The following is a 6780-nucleotide window of genomic DNA, read 5'->3' as shown; positions in this document are numbered from 1 at the left end:
CCCTTGTTGAGTGTGTGGATAATGAGCTCCTCACACAAGAGGTGTTGCCCCTCCTTCATTTGCTGGAGTTTGCAGGCAGCCAAGGCGGCAAAGGCCTCTTGATATGTGGGGGTGGCTTTGAGGGCCGCTGAAGCCTCCCCAATTAGCTTCAGAGCTGACTCCTACACCCCCCCCCTTTCTGGCCCTTTTGGGTGGAAGGCGGAGGGGAGGGACCTGGGATTGAGTCTGGCTCCTACGCCTGCCCAACTCTTGGCTGCCGCTTACCCCTGCCTCCTCCTGGCTGCCACATTCCACAGCCACCTCCTGGCTGCTGCATACCCTCCTCCTGGCCGAGGTCTTCCTGTGTATGAAAAAGGGACATAGTTTTAGTTTTTGGTTTATCAAACACACTCAATTTTCAGCTCAAGACTGTTGCAAATTGTTAACAAATAGAAAAGACTATCATTCTGAGCCCAGCATTTTTCATTCTTGGCCCAAATGTTTTGGCCACTACTGTCTATTCATATGTAAAACCCTTTCTAAAATCAGCAATTAGTGAGCAACAATCAAGTTAACATCATTCATTTTAACTCCCAAAATATGTAGAACAATACTATACCTGGCTCAAGCTGGGCTCCTCCAGTAGTTCTTCCTGTCTGGAATGCCCAGGTAGGGCGTCGGAAGACTCAGCAGGGGTGGAATGAATCGTAGAAGGACGCGTGGAAGGAAGAGTGGAGAGGGATTCCCTGACCTCAGCCTGGTCTGACAGAAAATGCATCCTCTCATAGTACCACAGCCTAGGGACATAAGCTCCATCTGTTGCTGCTCCAGTTTTTATGGACTCCAGCACCTTCCTGCGCTCCCTCAGATATGTACTCCTCAGGCCCCCAATTTTATTTTTTAAATAGGTGATGTCTGCCCTGGGGACCACCGGCTTCACCAACTCCAGCAGTTTCTCCATCGCTGCCTGCCTCTTTAATTTGTTACTGTAGTGGGGATGTGTAGCTTACCTCAGACAGGGCAGCTCCCTGTACTTGTCGATGAACAGGGGGAGAAAGCTATGGTCATTAAACCCATCCATATTATCTGCAAGACGCAACACAAGACAAACCCTAATGTCAGGCTAAACTCTCCTAATCTTGTCCCAATACAGGCCTCAATCTAGAACCAGTATAGGCTAGTGATGTACCAAGTTAAAATTGTACCTTTTGTTTGAATGATCGGCGCGCCAGCTTCTCCCTCTGCTCACAGATCGTACGTACAACACACGCGTGCTGCGTTTTATATACAGTGCGCATGCGTGAAACTCCACCCGCCCCTGGCGTTCTTTCTAGACTATTCCTGCCCCTTCTCTTTTGCCGCAGTGGGGAGAACACATGGCGGAGACACAGCAGGTGCGCACTAATAATTCCACTAACGAGGAGGAGGACGAGGAAAGCCCGGAGCTAGAAACATCCCGATCCCGGAGGAGAAGATTTAAGGCCTCAAATGTGTCTTTTGGAGAGATGTTGGAGATGGTGGACATATTGAAGAGGAATGACTATGATGGGAAGTATGGACCTTAACGAAAACCCAAATATCAGAAAGGCCAAGATTACGACTAAAGTTGTGAAGAGTCTTCAGAAGAATTTTGGGGTACAACGATCCAAGGATCAACTGAGAAAGCGTTGGTCAGACCTGAAACTGAGGGAGCACGATCAGTACAGAAGGATCAAGTGAGTTCTTCAAAAAAGTAAGTAGTCGTGTGTTCATATTATTACTATTGCTTGCATACTGCTCCATGTGCTTTGATTTAATGTTGTACAGTTTAAAATGGCCACTTTCATGTTCATGGGTTCAATTGTTCGTAATAAATATCGTTCATTAGCCCACTCCAAAAACGATGGTTTTGCCAAGTTGCACTTGACTACATTTATTCACACAACAGTTAAGTATTCCAGCTTTTGTCAAAAATAATGTTTTCACCTTTGAACTCTGCCAAAAAACACAATTGTACGACACTTCCAAGCAATGTTTCTGCCTCCAAATATCTGTGTGCTAAGTATTCCTTTTTTACATTCTCATAGGGGAGAGAAGACTCAGGACGTCTGAGGACACCAGGGACCCCACACCTCCCAGAGAAGGGGAAATACCAACACCAGAAGCAGAGAAGGAAGGAGAGATTGGTGAAATTGTCACAACAGGTGAGTGTCGGAGACCACAGCTTCAGGTAAGCTAATCAATGCATGCCTGCATATTTATAATACATGGTGTGTTTTTTTTGGGTTTCTTTTTAGGTGATGTGGATGTTGTGGAAGAAGAATCGCATTTTACCAGTGAAAGTGCCCAGATCCTCATTGGGGAGATAATGGGGTGCAATTGCGATTTAGACAATATCCAGAAAAACATCAATGATGTTCAACAAAAAATGAAGAACATCATTGATGTTTTAGGGAGTCTGAAACACCCAAAACTAGCTAGCATCCATTTTAAATTTTCAAAAACACTTTTATATTTTTAGAAAAGCCAAATTTGGAAGATGCACACAGTGTACAGTCAACATGTACTATCTCCCATCATGGGGGATCAATGTACGCGTTTTGTGGGTGCAACCCCTTCCTTGCTACTAAAGTGGCTGAGATGAAGGGGTTGCATCCCCAAAACACGCACATTGATACCCCATGATGGGAGATAGCACATGTTGACATTATGCATGGGAACAGGAGGAAACTGGCCACTTTTTGATTCTCAATTTGTGTGCATCTTCCAAATTTGGCTTTTCCAGGGGTGTCGCCCCATCTGATGAAGGCAATATCAGCACAGTTTGTACATACTCATGTCTGATATTGTCTTCACTTTTCAAAGTTGAACTTTGTAAGTTCCTGTGTCCTGTATGTTATGCTTTGATACATGCCTGGTTACAAAAAAACGGCAAGTTAGAAAAATGTTACCCAAAATAATGTTTTCTATACACCAAATATGTTGGTTTGTTGTAAAACCCTTTTCTAAACGCACATGTGAATGTGCTTTGAGTAAAAAGTTAAATTATCAACAATGCGTGGCTTCCTTTTTCAATGCACAAAAGCAGTATTTGTAGTAAAGTTGTTTTCTGTGGCAATGGGTGTTATTTACTAAAGGCAAATCCACTTTGCACTCCAAGTGCAGTTTCGGTACACTTTTGCAGTGCACTTGTAGTGCATAGTGGATTTGCCTTTAGTAAATAACACCCACAGTGATGTTTAAATTTCCCCAATCATGCCATTTTCATGACCCCACATATTTCTGCCATGGTGCTGAAAATGATCAATATTTTTGTCAGTAATGCACTACATACATTATCAACAAAAACAAGGTGTGTGTGTAGCAGACCCACAACATAATAAGATTATCTGAAGAAGAGACTGTCACCTCATCTCGCTCTAAAATTGGGTTTGCACTGTTGTAGAAAAAGGCCCAAAAAAAACCAAATAAAACCTTGGAGACACCTAAAACAAAGCCAAGCAGTAAATGAAAACAAAGATTATTGGAGTTTCAAAGAAAAACGTATTACAAAAATGCCTCTCAGACATTGTCTGGCATATCAATGGCCCCCCTACCCATAAAGTACTCCACATATCTGGATCTGACCTCACGGGCGATTTGGGGGGGGCAAGACAGGACGAGCGGCTTCAAGGGCCATGAGTTTGACATTTTCCGGCAAGTCTGCATCAGGCCCAACTGAGGCCACATAGTTTGCTGAATGTTTTTTCAAAAAATTGTGCAGAACGCAGCACGAAAGCACAATATGATTTAGTTTATATTCCGCCATGTGGATTGGAGTCAAAAATAGTTGGAACCGGCTGGCCATTATCCCGAAAGTGTTCTCCACACTTTCGGGATAATGGCCGGGGTGAGGGTTCTCATCGGGAAAGGCCGCATCAGATGATTTGCCAGAGAAAACGACTCATCCACGACGAAAACAAAGGGGAGTCCTTTGACATTCTCCTCTGGAGGTGGCAAGCCCAGACTGTCACTCTGAAGACGACAGTAGAACTCCATCCACGTGAACACTCCACCATCCGACATATGGCCATTTTTCCCCACGTCCACATACAGGAAGTCATACGTCGCTGACACCACCGCCAACATCACGATACTATTCTACCCCTTGTAATTATAATAGTAGGACCCCGAGTTGGGGGGTGTGATGATGCGGACGTGTTTCCCATCAATTGCACCTCCACAATTGGGAAAGTCCCAACGGCTGGTAAAGTGGGAGGCCACAGTCTGCCATTCCTGTGGTGTTGAAGGAAACTGGAGTCAAACAAGAGAAAAAAAATTAGACATTTTGCACATCAACATTGCAAAGTCAGCAGATAGAGGGTTGCTATCAGCTGACCTAGCAGTTGGGGGGAGGGGGGTTCCTAATGAGTTTGGCCCACCAAAAAAAAAAAAACTCTGGCACTCTGCATGAATTTAAGCACACACATAACATTTGTACTCATTTTAGGGGGTGTTTAGGGGAAAGTAATACTATGGAGCTGACAAAATACATTGCTAAGTGACTAGGCTATAGGTTGATGGGCCCAGAAGAGCATGCTGGGAAAGTTAGGGAAGGCAAATATGCACAAAGGACAAAAAAGTAACTGAAAAGCTTCCAGCATGCAGGAGGACAAAGGGGCACAGCATATCAATTACAGCATATTGCAATTATGGTAATTAGGGAAGAGAATACAATACATTAGCAAACATTAAATACATAGAATGTGATGTAAAAGGAGAAAAGTTACCTTAATATAGTCCTTCAGGACCTGTATGATGGCAAAAGAGGTCTCTGGAATAATGATTCCCAGAGCGTGGGGGGAGATGCCTGTCGAGAACTTCAGGTCCTGAAGACTTCTCCCTGTCGCCAAGTAGCACAACGTGGCGATGAGCCTCTGCTCCGGAGTGATGGCTTGCCACATGCAGGTATCCTGCCTGCTGATATAAGGGGACAGCAAAACCAGCAGATGGTGAAAAACAGGGTCTGTCATCCGGAGATAATTCCTGAAATCATCAGGATTATTCTCCCGGATCTCACGAAGCAAAGGCATGTGCGAACTGGTCACACTGGAGCAACCAATTCTTGGTCCATGAACTCCTCCTCACCCTGTTCATGGACTGGGCTTGTGTCAAAGCTAAAAGCCCAACACCAAGCCCCTGCACAGCACGAACTCTAAGACGAGAACGTACACGAAACATGGCTTAAAATGGTCAGCTGGTCAGAATGGACAGCAGAAGGCACCCATAAACAGCAAGGCCTGAAAGAATGAACTGAAAACCAGAAACGAGCGGACAATAAGCACTGTAAATCAAAGCGTACTATATACCAAGATACAGTCCGCAATGACCAACAAATGCAAACTGACTACACACGCTGATAAGCAGATACGCACCGACAAGCACAAACTGAAGAGCAGTAATGATCTGAAGCACAAATCTGAAAAGCGCAAATCGTCTCTTACCAAACTTCTACTAACACGCGATAAACACGAGATCGCCAGAAGGAGCCCAAAGGGTGCTGAACGTGGTGCTGAACTTCCCTTTTCTAGTCCCGCCGTACGCGGTTTACGTCATCGTGCTCTTGTCAACCGGAAATTCCAACAACTTTGCCTGACCGTGTGTATGCAACACCACTTCTGGACTAAATCCGTTGGAATTTATCCGACGGATTTTGTTGCCGGAATGTCCGACCGTGTGTACAAGGGCTTAGACTTGTGTGTTTATAGGGCATCAGCCATGTTTAGTTCCTTTGGCACGGTCTGGTGTGCGTCCTTGGGTGGTGTTCCATCATCAGCTTCCTAATTTTGGCAGCAAATTTAAAACATATATATTAAAAAAAACCTTGAGGGCATTTATCTATATAGCATATCTTTGCACTGCATCAAATGGTATGCACTTTGTGGGTGTGGGTGAAATAATTACCTTGATAGACATGCCTGTTAAATACATTTCTCCCCTTAAATTTCTTTTCAGATTATAGTTATATCTGTTCTCCTGTAAACAGGCCTCTGAAGAAGGGAATTTCTTCCTGAAACATGTTAGGCTTCTGGAGCTCACATATATGATTATAGAACCTACTTTGCTCAGATTGTGTGTGTATATGTGTGTATATGCATGGTATGTATGTATGTATGTGTATGTGTGTGTGTGTATATATATATATATATATTTCTCCATACACCAATCTTATGTATGGATTTTTATGTCATTTATTTTCTCCTTTTTTTATGTGTAAAAATAATTTTTTCTTGAATAAATATATTTATTTTATAATATAAATATGTTCACCTTAAAAGTCCTACTGTACTGGGGAGTACTGATATCCCTCTAATCAGGGATTTTTCAAAAAATCTATATTCGGATTGATAGGGAAATCCCAGAATTTAGGGGATACCAATAACATGTTGACTGCTGAACCACATTCAAAAAGATGTATTTAATATTCAAGCCTATAGTTTTAGCCATATGCAGGGGAGCAAGTGCATACAGTACACATGGTGAAGTAATTGCTCTCTGAGGCTGGGAGCCTAAAAACATTTATACATTATAAAGGGGGTGGGGGTACCTTATGAGCCTCTTTGTAGGCTTAATCAATTTGTTGGTTATTTACATTGATAAACAGGTGGTCATTTGGCACCTAGACATCCCTTTGATCAATCCCATCTTTTGGTCAAATTAAAAATTGACCACATAACTAACAAAACATAAGATAACAGCGCTATAACAAACAATTCACACACTGGTTGTGGACAGTTGGGTTCTTAATTATTCAGTGTAGAGATTATTTTGGTGACAGTTAAA

This window comes from Lithobates pipiens, unplaced genomic scaffold (genome assembly GCF_037356315.1).
Source record: "Lithobates pipiens isolate NorthernLeopardFrog02 unplaced genomic scaffold, aLitPip1_a1.2 Scaffold_13, whole genome shotgun sequence".
NCBI lineage: Eukaryota > Metazoa > Chordata > Amphibia > Anura > Ranidae > Lithobates > Lithobates pipiens.
The sequence above is the reverse complement of the archived record's forward strand: the minus strand, read 5'-3'. Positions refer to the sequence as shown.